The following is a 17,400-nucleotide window of genomic DNA, read 5'->3' as shown; positions in this document are numbered from 1 at the left end:
TTCTCCAGGCAAGAGTACTGGAGCAGGTTGCCATTCCCTTCTCCAGAGGACCTTCCCAACCTAGGGATTGAATTCGCATCTCCTACATTGCAGGTGGATTCTTTACCACTGAGCTACCAGGGAAGTCCGCCCTAATCATTGAAAGTGAAAATGAAAGTCACTTAGTTGTGTCTGACTCTTTGCAACCCCATGGACTATACAGTTCATGGAATTCTTCAGGCCACAATACTGGAGTGGGTAGCCTTTCTCTTCTCCAGGGCATCTTCCCAACCCAGGGATCGAATCCAGGTCTCCCGCATTGCAGGCAGATTCTTTACCAACTGAGCTATGAGGGAAGCCCAAGTATAAAATCTACACCATTAATACCTCCAAGGGCCTCCCTAGTGGCTCAGAGGTTAAAGCGTCTGCCTCCAATGCAGGAGACCCAGGTTCAATCCCTGGGTTGGGAATATCCCCTGGAGAAGGAAATGGCATACTGAATATTCTCCAGTATTCTTGCCTGGAGAATCCCATGGACGGAGGAACCTGGTAGGCTACAGTCCGTGGGATCGCAAAGAGTCTGACATGACTGAGCAACTTCAAAGATGTCCCATTCAAGTGGGTCACTGCTCATGCCTTGATTTATGTATCCATCACCTCTCAATTGGATAACTGTTCAGTTCAGTTCAGTTCAGGTTAGTTGCTCAGTCGTGTCTGACTCTTTGTGACCCCATGGACTGCTGCATGCCAGGCTTCCCTGTCCACCACCAACTCCCAGAGTTTGCTCAAACTCATGTCCATTGAGTTGGTAATGCCATCCAACCATTTCATCCTCTGTCATTCCCTTCTCCTCCTGCCTTCAGTCTTTCCCAGCATCAGGGTCTTTTCCAATGAGTCAATTGTCATGGATAATTGCAACACCTACAAATTGATTTCCCCACCTATAGCCTCTCTAGCATCACTGACTCAATGGACATGAGTTTGAGCAATGGTGAAGGATAGGGAAGCCTGGCGTGCTGCAGTCCATGGGGTTGCAAAGAATCTGACACAACTGAGCAACTGAACAACAAGCCTCTCTACACTGCTTCAGAGGTCAGCTTTGCTTCATCATAATCTCCCCTCTCTAAAAGCCCCTCTTAGTTTTTCATCTCCTGATTCTGACTCTGAGAAATTTTCAAAGCACAGAAATCTTTGTACTCAGATCTTTGCCAAGCTCTGAAGCTTTATAGCTTCTACTTGGCTTGTTCCCCTTCATGTTCCAATAACACCAACTGCCTTACACTTTCCCAGTCTCATCGAATTGTTTCCATCTCCTTGCCTTTGACATTTTTAATCTTGGTACTAGAACCGACTGGCATGTTCCATTGAGCAAACTTCTGTTCTGCTTTCAAGACTAAAGCAGGCATCTCTCTAGAGAACATTCTTTTGCATTTCTTTGAGAATTAATTGCTCTCTCCCCTCCTCATTGCCTTTCTGCTTTGGACTTGCTTTTAAAAAGTTACATCTGTCACCTCGATCCCAATTTTAAAATATACTCTTCCTTCTCCTACAAAATATCACTTGTTGAGGAAAGATTCATGCCACGGGAGATCAATGACATAGCACGAGAGCTTAGAAAAATACTCAGGACAAAGTGCTCAATGAATGTTTGCTGAAGGAAGAAGAGAGGTAAAAAATAAGGCAACCATAAAAATTTTACTACTAACCTAATAAACAGTCTAACAGTTTTTAAACTTTGGCATCCAGAGCATTTATGAAATGTCTACACACCCTTGGTGGTGTACTGAGCTCCGTGCAAGGCAAACTAATTTAACTGGTGAGGTGGGTTTTAGGTAAATATAAAACTATAATCCTTAGTATTCATCAGTTTGATGCAATTCTGTTCTCTCGGTCACACACACTAGTGAATTACCATAGCCCTAAAGTATCCCTTTCTTTAGAGTCTCAGTGGATATTCACTTGCCTCAGTTAATTTGGGTTCCTTACAAACAAGAACCATATTTCTTCAACTAGATTCCAAGGAATCTAGTTCTATGAGACTTTCTCAAATAAAAGGGTCTCACAGTCAATCACGCTTGTGCAACATAAATGTCTTATATCTCCAATGGACACGCAGAATGTCCATGAGCATCTTCAAAGTTCTGAGAAAGTTATATAGTAAGGAAACCTTGTTTACATTTGTTGAGTGTAATGTTTCACAAACTCATTTAATCATGGAACCTCTTTCATGCCTAATCTATAAAATCTCACAAAACTAGTGTTCTGTGAAACAAGCTTCAGGATATTGGTCAGAAGTGTGGTTTGAAAACCATCAATACTTCACCTCCTTCCCATCATCAATCCTCCCTGCTCCACTGACTCATGTGGGGGATGGGCCTTGGAGAATGGCTGGAGGGATGTATACTCATTCCTAGAATCTCTTTACCTAAAGTTGTTTAACTAAAGTGGAAACAGTCCTGCACTTTAAATGAATCTGATTTTTCATAATATATCATAGAACCAATATCATATGATTATTTTGCTATCAGCAGGCAAGGGGATATGCCTTAAAGTCATTTTAAAGGCATATAAAAGATCACCAAGACAATAAAATGAATAAAAAGCTGAAGGATCCTATTTCATAAATAGATAATAGTGTGACTTCAAGCTTTTCCATTTCACCAGGAGTCTGTCCAGTAGCTACGTAGAGTATAGAGCTGAAAGGAATTCAGGGATCATTGAACTCAGCCACTTCATTTTAGGGAGGATTTCAAGGCCCAGAGAAGATAAGGCACTTATCAAATATTAGTCAGGTGCTTAGACAAGTTGACAACATGGAGCCTGTGATTTCCGTTTCAGTGCTTTTCCTACATTCTACTTTCTGCTAATGAATTTAAGTCAAGTGGTGGAGTTTAGGGTTGGAATCAAATAAAACCTATGTTGATATAAACCTGATACATATTCAGTTTCATGTTGCTTATAAAACACTGTCACAGGCATTATTCATTATACCCGCCTGCCCAGCAAGGTGAGGCAGGCCGTTTGCACTTTTTTCTTAGCAAGATTCACAACCGAGCCCCAAAGTGAACAGTTCCCCAAGCCTGTGAGATGATGCCTCATTAAAATGCACTGAAACTTAGTTGTGTTTCTAGGGATATATCGAGGAATAATTTACACAAACCAAAGAGGAGGTGCATACACTTCAGTGGAAACTGTGGTTCTGAGCAAATCACGACAGATCAGAGGTTCTATTCATCTATTTTCTGCTGCTGCACCATGCAGGCAAAATTCCAAACTCTTCATGGCTCAAAATACACATTTTCAGAAATCCAAAGTGTTTCATTTAAATCAAATCTAACAGAAAAGACAAGCAGTCTGATACATGGGGAGCTCATCTGAAACCACTCTCTCAAAGACAAGAGAAAACAAGATTGGTATTGAAGTGGAGCCATTCTCCAAACAGTTCCCATCAGCTGGAACCGAGGCCTCACTAAATGCAAACGACAGAGCTTCACGGAAGATTAGAAAACATTCTAGTGCAAACAGTTCTCCAAGACCCGAAGAACCAGGTCGCTGCTATGTCAACACTTTGCACTGCTTCGTAAACAGATAAAAACATCAAGCTGGCTTGCTGTAAACAGATCTACAGTAGAAGCCAGCATGCTTCTCACACAGGGCCCTGTGGACCAGTGGAGACTCAGTGTGCAGACTTGGAGTAGCATTTAACCGTTCCCATTGAAGTGACGACTTTCCTAAAATTGGGCCATTTGTTGAGAAGATAGTGATGGGATTACAAGAAATTCAGGGTGACCCATAGCACATTTCAGCTACTACTTGGTAACTTCTAGCTCTGCCCCATACCACTTCTGAGACAAACAACTATTTTCAGGCTATAATTTAAAATAGGAGCTGAAAAGGGTGGATGTGAAAATAACTGACTGAGGCCATTGGGCAGACTTCTGGGATCATGAGACAGAAGTCTCAGGGAGAAAAACAAAGACTGAGCATGAGTTCATACCACCCGAGATTTATGAAGCATTTGGCATATTTGGCAGAGTATTTAATTATCTCCCATTCTACCACAATATCCATTCACCAATCCTAGCATCCACCCCCTCTCTGCCTTCACACTTACCAGAAGGAAAATGAATGTGGATAATAGAAAAGGGGAGTCATCCCATACAACCTGTGTGTATGGAACAACTGAATGGGAGTCACCTTGGTTTTTTGACAGTTTTTCAAATTAAAGTATAGATGATGTATTATTATACAAATTACAGGTGTACAATATAGTGATTAACAATTTTAAGAAGTTATACCCTATTTATAATTATTTTAAAATATTTACAGTATTCTCCATGTTGTATAATATATCCTTATAGATTTTTTTTAACATATATATACCAGTAAATTATTTGCATTTATTTTCATGGGCAATTACATATTTTGTGTGTGCTTTCAAGGGATTTATTTTGTTGTGGTGTGGGTTTGGGCCAGGCAGCGTGTAAGATCTTAGTTCTTGACCAGGGATTGAACCCGGGCCCCCTGCATTTGGAGTAGGAGCTGTAACCACTGGACCTCCAAGAAAGTCTCTCTTGTAGCTTATTTTAAACCTCATAATTTGTATTGCTTAATCCCCTACCCATGTATTGCCTCTCCTCCCTTCCCTCTCCCAACCAATAACCAAACACTGCTTTGTTTTCTATACCGATTCGAAAAGATGCATACCTGAAGTTCATAGCAGCATTATTTACAATAGTCATGAGATGGAAATCACCTAAATGTTAATAAACGGAATAAGATGTCATTTTTTTGTGCCTTTAAGAAACCCATAAGTGGACCATACGGTGTATTCTACAAATTCAACTTTTCACTTGCTATTCATGAAAACTTCACACATCTACTTTGTCCTCTTAAAAAGCAGCAAAAATTGTCCATAAAATAATGATGCTACATTTTACTTGGTCATTTTTCTACTGAAGGCTATTTCAGGCTCTGGATACACATCAAACTGACTAATTTCTTGGGAAATTACTAGGGTTGGCTTGGTAAACAAAGGAGGATAAGCCTGCACCTATAAGTGTTAATGTCTTCATGTGGAAAGATTACTAGTCTTCAGGGAAGTGTGAATCAGAACCACAGTGAGAGGTGACCTCAAACCTGCCAGAATAGCTGTCATCAAAAAGACAACAGATAACAAGTGTTGGTGAGGATGTGGGGAAAAAGAATCCTCACGCACTGTTGGTGGGAATGTAAATTGGTAGAGAATGTAACCTGTGGAAACAGTGACAGACTTTGTTTTCTTGGGCTCCAGAATCACTGCAGATGGTGACTGTAGCCATGAAATTAAAAGATGCTTGCTCCTTGGAAGAAAAGCAATGACCAACCTAGACAGCATGTTAAAAAGCAGAGACATTACTCGGCTGACAAAGGTCCATCTAGTCAAGGCTATGGTTTTTCCAATGGTCATGTATGGATGTGAGAGTTGGACTGTGAAGAAAGCTGAGAGCCAAAGAATTGATGCTTTTGAACTGTGGTGTTGGAGAAGACTCTTGAGAGTCCCTTGGACTGCAAGGAGATCCAACCAGTCCATCCTAAAGGAATTTAGCCCTGAATATTCATTGGAAAGACTGATGCAGAAGGTGAAGCTCCAATACTTTGGCCACCTGATGCAAAGAATGGACTCATTGGAAAAGACCCTGATGCTGGGAAAGATTGAAGGCAGGAGGAGAGGGGGACAACAGAGGATGAGATGGTTGGATGGCATCACCGACTCAATGGACATGAGTTTGAGCAAGCTCTGGGAGCTGGTGATAGACAGGGAAGCCTGGTGTGCTGCAGTCCATAGGGTCGCAAAGAGTCGGATACAACCGAGCGACTAAACTGAATGGAACTGTAAACTGTGGAGAACAGTATGGAATTTCCCCAAAAGGTTAAAAATATAATTACAATAGGATCCAGCAATTTCACTTCTGGGTATCTACTGAAGAAAATAAAGACACTAATTCAAAAATGTATATACAACTCTATGTTCATTACAGAATCGTTTACAATAGCCAAGCTATAGAAGCAACCTAAATGTCCATCAATGGATGGCTAAGTGGATAATGAAGATGTGTTTGTTTGTATTTATATAATATGTGTGTGCATATACACACAATATAATAGAATATTAGTCATAAAATAAATGAAATCTTGCCATTTATGACAACATGGATGGTCTCACTTATTTGTGAAAAATGAAAGCAAAACAAACAAAACAAAACAGACTCAGATAAAGAGAACAAAGTGCTGGTCACAGAAGGGAGCGAGTTGAAGGGGTTGCACAAAATAGATGAAGGGGATTAAGAGATACAATTCTGCTTCCTTCACTGACAACACTGAAGCTCCTGTGTGGATCACTACACAGTATGGAAAATTCTTAAAGAGACGGGAATACCAGACCACCTTACCTACCTCCTAAGAAACCTGTATGCAGGTCAAGAAGCAACAGTTAGAACCAGACACGACTGAGCGACTGAACAGCAACAGAGATACGAACTTTCAACTATAAGATAAATATGGGCAGTTATAAAATGAATAGGTCTCAGCATAAGGAATGGAACCAGTAACACTGGAATAACTTAGTATGGGTGACAGGCAGTGACTGAGCTTGCCTCATGCACGTTTCATAATGTATTCGGTTGTCAAGTCACTGTGCTATGCACCTGAAACTAACATGACATTGTATGTCAACTACAATAAAAATCTAATGTCTTAGAAGGAGAATACATTTATATATTGCTTGAGAAACTAAAAGTAATAGTTTTTAAAAGCTCTGCAGCCTTAGTTTACTTGAAAGGCAGGCTGACAGGCTATACAGGAAAGTGTCCTTCCCACCTTTACAAATTCCGCTGATCACTCCCTGTGCTTCTGTAACGACTCTCCCCTGTCTGTACCTCCCTTTATAACCAGTCTTTGCGTCTTGTCTTTGATGTTGATGATCGTCTGATTTTATGAGTATAAAACATTAACCAAGCAGAACACCACTGACTCTGTTGGGCCCTGGTGCTGTTCATTCACCCCTTGTCTCTAGTTCCACCCCGCCCCCCAATGTCTGTGTTGGCTTCCGGGGTTCTGCAGACTATGCTCCCCACACTCCCTTCCCTGGTCATTCAGCTCCCTGTTGAGTTCTGTCATTGGAAAGCATGGTCAAGAGATCAGAAAGCAGGAGGGACAGAGAAGTTTCCTGCTCTGGTTCCCACTGCAGTGGATGCTGCTGGCAGCTGGGGATTTTTGCTGTCGGGGCGGTGGGGATGGGCTGTCCCCGCAGCCCCCGAGTGGTGCCTGCGGCTCTGGAAGCTCCAGGAAGCTGCAGGTGCAAGTTCTGGCGGCTGAGCTAAGAGCACTGGCAGGATCCTGATCTTTGCACATCACTCCTTCCTTTTTACTCCCTTGGCTCCTTCTCTCCCTCCCTTTGCTCCACCAGTCCTAAGTCCTTTGTACCTAGTCCCTCCCACTTGAAATACATAACATGATTTTTTTCCCTAACTGAACACTGATTGACACATTACTTTTAGCCCTAACAACATCCAAGGTTGGCTTCTGGTACAGAAATATTTACCCAAACTATAATAATTTCTCTCTTATACCTCACTTCAAGCCTTGATGTACGCAAAGAACAACACATCCAATATAAGCTGTTACACGTGAAGTTGATGGGCGCTTAGAAAGTAATAATCTGGCCCCAAAGCAGAGAATCTCGTCTTATAAATGCAAGCAGTGAGCCCAACAGCAAAATACAAAGCCATCAGAATGTTAATCAGAAGCTCAGGTCCACCATGCATATGTCTTATGTCCATGAAGCAAAGCAACCCAGATGACTGACTCGAAGTTCACAGGTAGCTTGACACTATGGGTTCAAGCTTCGAAAGTCACTCAGAACAACTGCAACATTTTATCAGTTGTGCTTGTAGCATTTTGGACCAAAGCACCTAAAATATAGCATCCTATTATTGTGTGAATCTCCATGGCAATCAGCCCATTACAAGCTTCTAGGGAGGACATTGATGAGTCCTCTGTGGTTCCAGAGACAAGAGGTCAGCAGCTCATACTGTCAGAATCACATGGCACCAATGGTAGACAAACAAAAAGAGCTCAGAATGCATATATTAATGTGCCACAGTTAATATTTCTGCACAGTTTGTTTTTTCAGCAGTATTTTGCTATCTAGGGACCCCAAAAATGTGTTTTGCTTTACAAGTAAGACATGATTGATGCTTTACTAAGAGACTGTTCATAACAGAACAGATGTCTCTTGACAAGAAAGTTATTGGTACAAGCAAACTATATTATTGCAATAATGCTAAGGTTCAGAGTTAAGCAAAAGATAGCAAGAGTGTGGGAGAGGGCAGTGGGGAGAGAGACAGTAAATTGAGAGAGTGAGCTACAGTTTGGTCTGAGTCCACATCTGAGGCTACCACATTGACTTACTCTGGGATATACCAAGGCTGTACAGCCCTAAACTAATATGTCCCAGCTTCAAAAGCCAATGTCTGGTGAATTCATTTGTCAATATCTTAACATCAAGCGCCTATTTTCCCAAAATCCTTTGTGTATATGAAAATGTCTTCTGTGCAAATTAAAGGTGCTATTTCCCTCATTTCATCACAGCAGATTCATAGCATCATACAATGTACAGGGTTTTGTACCACTTAGAATTTTATCCTGGTGTTCACTACGATGTTTTTTCATTATTGTCAAATTGTACAGAACACAAATCTAATAGAATTAAGAGGTCAGTTGTCAGAATTAACAGGATTTCTGTTGTCATTGTTCAATCGCTCAGTTATGTCTGACTCTTTGCAAGCCCATGGACTGCAGCACCCCCGGCTTTCCGGTCCTTCACCAGCTCCCAGAGTTTGCTCAAACTCATGTCCATCAGGTTGGTGATGCCATCTAACCATCTCATCCTCTGTCATCCTCTTCTCCTGCCTTCAATCTTTCCCAGCATCAGGGTCTTTTCCAAAGAGTCAGTTCTTCATATCAGGTGGCCCAAGTATTGGAGTTTCAGCTTCTACATCAGTCCTTCCAATGAATATTCAGGACTGATTTCCTGTAGGATTGACTGGTTTGATGTCCTTGCAGTCCAAGAGACTCTCAAGAGTCTTCTGCAACACCACAGCTCAAAAGCATAAATTCTTTGGCACTCAGCTTTCTTTAAGGTCTAACTCTCACATCCATACATGACTACTGGAAAAACCATATAGCTTTGGCTAGACAAAACTTTGTCAGCAAAGTAATGTCTCTGCTTTTTAATATGCTGTCTAGGTTGGTCACAGTTTTTCTTCCAAGGAGCAAGTGTCTTTTAATTTCATGGCTGCAATCACCATCTGCAATGATTTTGGAGCCTAAGAAAATAAAGTGTGTCACTGTTTCCATTGTTTCCCCATCTATTTGCCATGAAGTGATGGTACTGGATTCCATAATCTTAGTTTTCTGAATGTTGACTTTTAAGCCAACTTTTTCACTCTCCTCTTTCATTTTCATCAAGGGGCTTTTTAGTTCCTCTTCACTTTCTGCCATAAGTGTGGTGTCATCTGCGTATCTGAGGTTATTGATGTTTCTCCCAATAATCTTGATTCTGGCTTATGCTTCATACAGCATTTCACGTTATGTACTCTGCATATAAATTAAATAAGCAGGGTGACAATATACAGCCTTGACATACTCTTTCCCCAACTTGGAACCAGTCCATTGTTCCAAGTCTGGTTCTAACTGTTGCTTCTTGACCTGCATACAGGTTTGTCAGAAGGCATATAAGGTGTTCTGGTATTCCCATCTCTGAAAAATTTTTCCAGTTTGTTGTGATCCATCCAGTCAAAGGCTTTAGTATAGTCAATAAAGCAGAAGTAGATGTTTTTCTAGAACTCTCTTGCTTTTTCTATAATCCAACAGATGTCAGCAATTTCATCTCTGGTTCCTCTGCCTTTTCTAAATCACGCTTGAACATCGTGATTTAGGTTCATTGAGATTCTCCATTTATGTATTATCAAAGCCTCACTTGGAGAATTTTGAGCATTACTTTACATGTCAGATGAGTGAAATTGTGTGGTAGTTTGAGCATTGCCTTGCTTTGGGATTGGAATGAAAACTGACCTTTTCCAGTCCTGCGGCCACTGCTGAGTTTTCCAAATTTGCTGGCATATTGAATGCAGCCCTTTAACAGCATCATCTTTAGGATCTGAAATAGCTCAACTGGAATTCCATCACCTCCACTAGCTTTGTCCCTAGTGATGCTTCCTAAGGCCCGCTTGACTTCGTATTCCAGGATGTATGGCTCTAGGTAAGTGACCACACCATCGTAGTTATCTGGGTCATTCAGTTCAGTTCAGTCGCTCAGTTGTGTCTGACTTTTTGCGACCACATGAACTGTAGCACACCAGGCTTCCCTGTCCATCACCAACTCCCAGAGCTTACTCAAACTCATGTCCATCAAGTTGGTGATGCCACCCAACCATCACATCCTCTGGGTTATTCAGTTCAGTTCAGTTCAGTTGCTCAGTCGTGTCCAACTCTGCAACCCCACGAATCGCAGCATGCCAGGCTTCCCTGCCCATCACCAACTCCCGGAGTTCAGTCAAACTCACGTCCATCGAGTCAGTGAAGCCATCCAGCCATCTCATCCTATGTCGTCCCTGTCTCCTCCTGCCCCCAATCCCTCCCAGCAGCAGGGTCTTTTCCAATGAGTCAACTCTTCACATGAGGTGGCCAAAGTACTGGAGTTTCAGCCGCAGTACCAGTCCTTCCAATGAACACCCAGGACTGATCTCCTTTAGGATGGACTGGTTGGATCTCCTTGCAGTCCAAGGGACTCTCAAGAGTCTTCTCCAGCACCACAGTTCAAAAGCATCAATTCTTTGGCACTCAGCTTTCTTCACAGTCCAACTCTCACATCCATACATGACCACTGGAAAAACCATAGCCTTGACTAGATGGACCTTTGTTGGCCAACTAATATCTCTGCTTTTTAATATGCTATCTAGGTTGGTCATAACTTTCCTTCCAAGGAGTAAGCATCTTTTAATTTCATGGCTGCAATCACCATCTGCAGTGATTTTGGAGCCCCCCAAAAATAAAGTCTGACACTGTTTCCACTGTTTCCCCATCTATTTCCCATGAAGTGATGGGACCGGATGCCATGATCTTAGTTTTCTGAATGTTGAGCTTTAAGGCAACTTTTTCACTCTCCTCTTTCACTTTTATCAAGAGGCTCTTTAGTTCCTCTTCACTTTCTGCCATAAGGGTGGTGTCATCTGCATAACTGAGGTTATTGATATTTCTCCCAGCAATCTAGGTCATTAAGATCTTTTTAAGATCTTTTTTTGTATAGTTCTGTGTATTCTTGCCACCTCTTCTTAATATCTTCTGCATCTGTTAGGTCCATACCATTTCTGTGCTTTATTGAGCCCATCTTTGCATGAAACATTCCCTTAGTATCTCTAATTTTCTTGAAGAGATCTCTAGTCTTTCTCATTCCATTGTTTTCCTCTATTTCTTTGCATTGATCACTGAGGAAGGCTTTCTTATCCCTCCTTGCTATTCTTTGGAACTCTGCTATTTGTAAGGCCTCCTGAGGCAACCTTTTTGCATTTCTTTTTCTTGGGGATTGTCTTGATCTCCAATTCCTGCACAATATCACACAGTTCCTCTGTGTATTCTTGCCACCTCTTCTTAATATCTTCTGCTTCTGTTAGGTTCATACTGTTTTTTGTCCTTTATTGAGCCCATCTTTGCATGAAATGGTCCCTTGGTATCTAAAATTTTCTTGTAGAGAATTAAGAATTAAAATTAAGAAGACAGGTTTTAGAATTAACGGGCTTTCTAGAGAAAGGTAAATAAGGTGTTTACAGCCAAGTATCTCCATAGGAGATGGAAGCTTTACACATGAAAAAAAAGTGTTTAGAGTTTCGGATATAAGTGAAAAGTAACAGATTCAAATGACATTTACTTCAAAAAATTGGTTAGTTTCATAAAATATGCTTTCATTAAACTCACCAGATCAATTATTAATATCCTTAATATACAGCAATAAATCCTATTTAATTATGTCACTATAGGTATGTATAGTTCCTGTAGGAAAGATACATGGTGTCTTCCATTACATATAAAGTAATGCATTCCTTGGGCTGTAAACTGCTCTCAGAATATTTTTCAACTGTCTAACACTGTTTGCACATTTATCTTAGATTCAGGTTGACTGGTACAAGCTACTGTTCTTTCTTAGGAATTCACCCTCACTCAGTATTGTTGAGGTTGTATTTCAGAGAAACTTGAGGCATTTCTTCTCCATACCCTCCTTGCAACCATCCCATTTCTTAACACACAGCAATGTTTCAGAATAGCCTACTGGTCATCATCTTCTGCAGGTGTCCTGCCAAACCAGGAAGCACATTTCAAAGATGGCTTCAGTGATGCTCGCGTGATTCTTTCTTGCAATGCAATATTAGTGGACAATCATTTCTGCCAAACCAAATAAAACCACTCCCAGAAATGTTTAATTAAGATTTCTGTCAATCAAAGCTATGCAGTCATTTAATGACTTAAATATGTTCACTATTAATAGACCACCAGTTGTCTGGGAAATCACCGACCATGACCAAGCACTCAATAAGGCATTTGAAATCCATGATGTGTCTTTCTACTTCCTAATTTATTTAAAAAAAGATTTTAACAGACTTTGATGATGAATTTGGATATGATTTCTCTTGTGACAAACCAGTCTTGTGACTGCTTTCGCTAACTAATAAGTTAGTTTTAAAATTTTTGTTGTCTTCTTAGACATAGAATATATAACAGACTATGAAAATTTCTCAAGGAATTTTGATGAGAGTCATAGCATATAGAATCTTAGGCTTTTTTCCCCAGAAAAATGTAAACATGCGATACACTGAATTATATAGAGACTGAAGAATACACAGTGCTGTTCCTTCTAGATGTCTTCCTGTGAATGGGAGGTTGGGAGCTGCTTGTGAATATACAGAAGAAAACAAACTAAAACAACAACAAAACCCCTGTACATTTAAAACTTGGAAGCATCAACAGAGTGTGCTGAATTAATCAGGTCCCAAAGCCAAACATTGTTCTTGTAATTCATGTGATAACAAAGTTTAGCTTAGGGTATAATGCTAACCCTCACCATAATGAGCAAGAATTTCAGAAAAAGAAAAAAGTATAAAAATACAAACTAGTATTTCCCTGAACCATTGCTACCAGGAGGGATGTTAAATTCTGTAAAATGAAAAGAATCTTAATATGGTTGCATTTATTATTTACAAATTGTACTTCAAGCTGAGAGGGAACTCTTCTCATGAGAAAATGTGGACGATAACCTTCCTCTTTGCTGCAGGGAAGCAGGCAGTTCAAAGAGAGCTGAAAACAGAGCACATGGAGGCAGAGACCTTGGAAACTAGCCATTCCCATGCTAACATCCCAACTTGGCAACCAGCATTCTCCAGGGCACTTTAAACATTGATAAAAAGTGAGTAATAAACATTTAATATTTGAGGCAAACTAAGCAATTGCATCAACAGAAATGTAGAATCTGAAAGTAGTTTTAAGAGTGCTGGATGCTAGGAGTTCTCTACATCACTTGTGGGGCACAAACCAGAATCAGAATGGAAGAGGCAGCAGGCCTGGAAAAGGTCATTCTCTTAATCACAATGACAAAGTGTTAGCACAGTTCCTGGTGAAGAGGTAAATGGAGAGGGATTCTTCTATCAGAATTATTTGATGTCCATTTGGTTCTCTTTCTAGGGTGTAGAGACATCTCTTTAAATATTTTTCTATAGTTCTTTGGGTCAGTAACTTAGAACTACCTGCCCAGATGGATCCTAATCTCCAGAAGCTTCACATTAAAAAAAAAAAAAAAAAAAAAAAGCTAATATAAAAAATCACCATGAGATTAGGAGCTCTCACAGAGAGGAAACTGTGAGCTGGTTATAGGAAACACAGCCAGTAAAAACCGGACTTTAGACTTCTCATGGGGAGAACACAAGATTGTTGTTACTAAAATGAAGACACAAGGTCTTATCAGGCAGATGCAGTGCCAACTCAGAAGTCTAGATGTTTCTTAATCTGCGAAGCCCTTGAAGACATCGGGTTGGAGGGGTGGGGAGAGATTCTGCAATTCTGGCTCTGATAATTGGAAGACACATCAGGGAGGTCAAGGGGCCACTTATTGACAACTAAGACTCTGAATGCCCTTACTGATTAAGCCAGAAACACAAATACAGCCAAGGTATCGTCACTCAGTCATGTCCTTGACTCTTTGCGACACCATGTACTGTAGCCTGTCAGGCTCCTCTGCCCATGGGGATTCTTCAGTGAAGAATACTGGAGCGGGTTGCCATGCCCACTCCATGCCATGCCAATATTCCAGGGGATCTTCCCAACCCAGGGATCAAACCCAGGTCTCCCACATTACAGGCAGATTTTTATTTTTTTTTTTAACCATCTGAGCCACCATGGAAACCCAATATAGCCAAAGGGGTCATTTCATTCACAATCTCAAAAAAGAAAGCAAATTATGAGTGAAAGATCAAATGCTCTAGTCACCCAGGCTTTGACTTTATTTCAAAGTTTAGAAATATTGGAAAGGAAATGAACAAATGTCTAAAATATCGACTGCTTATAATTATGGAAATTCTAATATTGAGCAGAAGCTACAGCTTAACTTATACTTCCCTGACATGCTATATTCTTTATAGATGCAAAAGGAAAATTATTATAACTGAAAAGAAATTAAAATATGTGTCAACTACAAATTGGCACTTACCAAGGGCATTGCCAATGAGTGAACAACAAAGGCGTCTGCCATCTGCCTCTATGGAGATATGGATTTCCCTGGTGGCTCAGACGGTAAAGCGTCTGCCTCTGATGCGGGAGACCCAGGTTTGATCCCTGGGTCAGGAAGATCCCTTGGAGAAGGAAATGGCAACCCACTCTAGTACTCTTGCCTGGAGAATCCCATGAATGGAGGAGCATGTAGGCTACAGTCCATGGGGTCACAAAGAGCCGGACAGGACTAAGCAACTTCACTTTATATGGAGATTGAACCCCTGCTGCTATAGCTGTTGCCCTTCAACACCCCCTGAGGGAGCTTAGGGTGGAGTGAGGCACTCTGTGCTCCAGAGAATCTGGTGGGACAGGTCTTCAGACAGTTGGATGTTTTTAGGAACAGATTTTATGATCTCAATCCTTGCATCTCCTCATACCTAGAGAAGCACTAAATCCCTTCATGGTGACATCAGATCCTCATGACCAACAAAAACCTTTCTGTAAAAATGAGTGCTTTGTGGTACTGAACTCCTCCTTCACCAAAATCTTGTATATTGACCTTCTCCCACTGCCTCTTTGGAGCAGTCTTTCAGAGCTCTTTGAGATGCTGCCTCCCGGGCTGCAGTCCTCATTTTGCCCCAAATGAAACTTAACTCACAAATCTCAAGTTGTGCATCTTTTTTCAGTCAACATATGAAAAGGCAAACCAGAACAGCATCCATAAGGTAGAAGCGGCCCTGAACTTGAAGTCAGGAGGCCTGGGCTTTGGTGTAATTATCTAAAAAGAGACTGTCTGATGGAAAGAAGAAAATGAATATAAACCAGCTCTAAGCAGGCTGCTGTGGGTATGCCATGCCATTTAATCATCTTAAAACCTCTGTGAGGTACATAAATTACTGCCAGTTTATAGCTGAAAAAAGTTCACACCCTATTGTCTATGTCAGAAGAAAATCAATGAAGGGATTTCTCAACGTGTATAATAAGTCATTTTTGGTGAGCAGCAAAGATTTTCATCTGGATCCTACTATATGACAGGCTCAATATTGTCATTTTCAGATAATTTCTGATAGCTTAATTCCCATCTTGATCAGATAGTCACGAAAAGATTCAAAGTCAAATGCATTTTGCTTTTTAGGTTGAAGCAAAAAATCTAAACTGGGAATCCTAGATTCCTCAGAGAGTGGCTTCAAACCCACTGTTTTAGTTGTTTGAGTCAGTGATTCTGTGTGTCAGCCAAAAAAACAAAAAAACCCCAATAGAATGTTTTAAAATGAGAAAATATGTAAATATCACCTAGGTTATACACAAAGAAAGCTACTATTAATATTGTGGATCATTTCTTTCCCAAGCAATTAATCGTTGTTCTCAAATGGTCCAAAAAAAAAAAAATCCGTTTCATAATTCTTTTCATCCTTCCTTGCATGCACATTTGTGAGTACCAGTTACATTCAAGATATATTACTTTATGGAAAAGTTGATATAGGAACAGGAAGGAGACAAAATTGCATTAAAATTGTCCATGTTCTCCAGGAGTTTACAGGATAGTAAGTATACAAATTGGACAGGGCCATGGCACCCCACTCCAGTATTCTTGCCTGGAGAATCCCATGGATGGAGGAGCCTGGTAGGCTGTAGTCCATGGGGGTCGCTAAGAGTCAGACACGACCCAGCGATTTCACTTTCACTTTTCACTTTCATGCATTGGAGAAGGAAATGGCAACTCACTCCAGTGTTCTTGCCTGGAGAATCCCAGGGTCGGGGGAGCCTGGTGGGCTGCCGTCTATGGGATGCACAGTGTCGGACACGACTGAAGCGACTTAGCAGCAGCAGCAGCAAGTATACAAATAACACAAGGCAGAGTATGATATGCATAAGAGGAGGAGGCGTTACAGAAATTCAAAGTAAAGAAAGAATAAAAAGCAATCAGGAACAGCTTCCTGGAAGGCTTACCATTTGAACTTGGTCTTGTAGAATAAGCAAGACATTGTTAGAAATGTGATGGGAGTCACCCCATAGGAGGAAAAAAAACATAAGGGACAAGCAGCTGGAAGGATGTAAGCCACATCCAGGGAAATCTGATGGGAACCTTGTGTGTCTTTAAAAAATACCCAGGAGGTGCTTGCTTTGGCTGCACATATTCCAAAATTGGAATGATACAGAGAAGATTAGCATGACTCCTGCACAAGGATGAAATGCAAATTTGTCAAGCATTCCATATTTTTAAAACTAGGAAATAAAACCACCATATGACCCAGCAGTCCCACTCCTAGGTATACCCTGAGGAAACCAAATTGAAAATGACACATGCATCCCATTGTTCATTGCAGCACCATTTACAATAGCTAGAACATGGAAGCAACCTAAATGTCCATTGACAGATGAATGGATAAAGAAGTTGTGGTACAAATACACAATGGAATATTACTAAGCCATAAAAAGGAATGCATTTGAGTCAGTTCTGATGAGGTGGATGAACCTAGAACCTATTATACAGAGTGAAGTGAGTCAGAAAGAGAAAGATAAATATCATATTCTAACGCATATGTATGGAATCTAGAAGAATGGTACTGAAGAACTTATTTACAAGGCAGCAGTGGAGAAACAGACATAGAGAATAGACTTATG

At 40.8% G+C, this 17,400-nt stretch overlaps 2 non-coding genes across 2 annotated transcripts; both read left to right on the top strand.

Moving 5' to 3' along the window:
- The first annotated feature begins 377 nt into the window (after positions 1-377).
- TRNAW-CCA lies at positions 378-449 on the top strand. The gene has a single exon. It is a non-coding gene; the product is annotated as a tRNA-Trp (tRNA).
- A 16,441-nt stretch (positions 450-16,890) lies between these two features.
- Positions 16,891-16,997, top strand: LOC113885103. Its single transcript, XR_003509144.1, has one exon. It is a non-coding gene; the product is annotated as a U6 spliceosomal RNA (small nuclear RNA).
- The last annotated feature ends 403 nt before the right edge of the window (positions 16,998-17,400 follow it).

The sequence above is a fragment of the Bos indicus x Bos taurus genome, chromosome 27, assembly GCF_003369695.1.
Source record: "Bos indicus x Bos taurus breed Angus x Brahman F1 hybrid chromosome 27, Bos_hybrid_MaternalHap_v2.0, whole genome shotgun sequence".
Lineage (NCBI taxonomy): Eukaryota > Metazoa > Chordata > Mammalia > Artiodactyla > Bovidae > Bos > Bos indicus x Bos taurus.
This window is presented reverse-complemented; position numbering and strand designations above follow the sequence as displayed.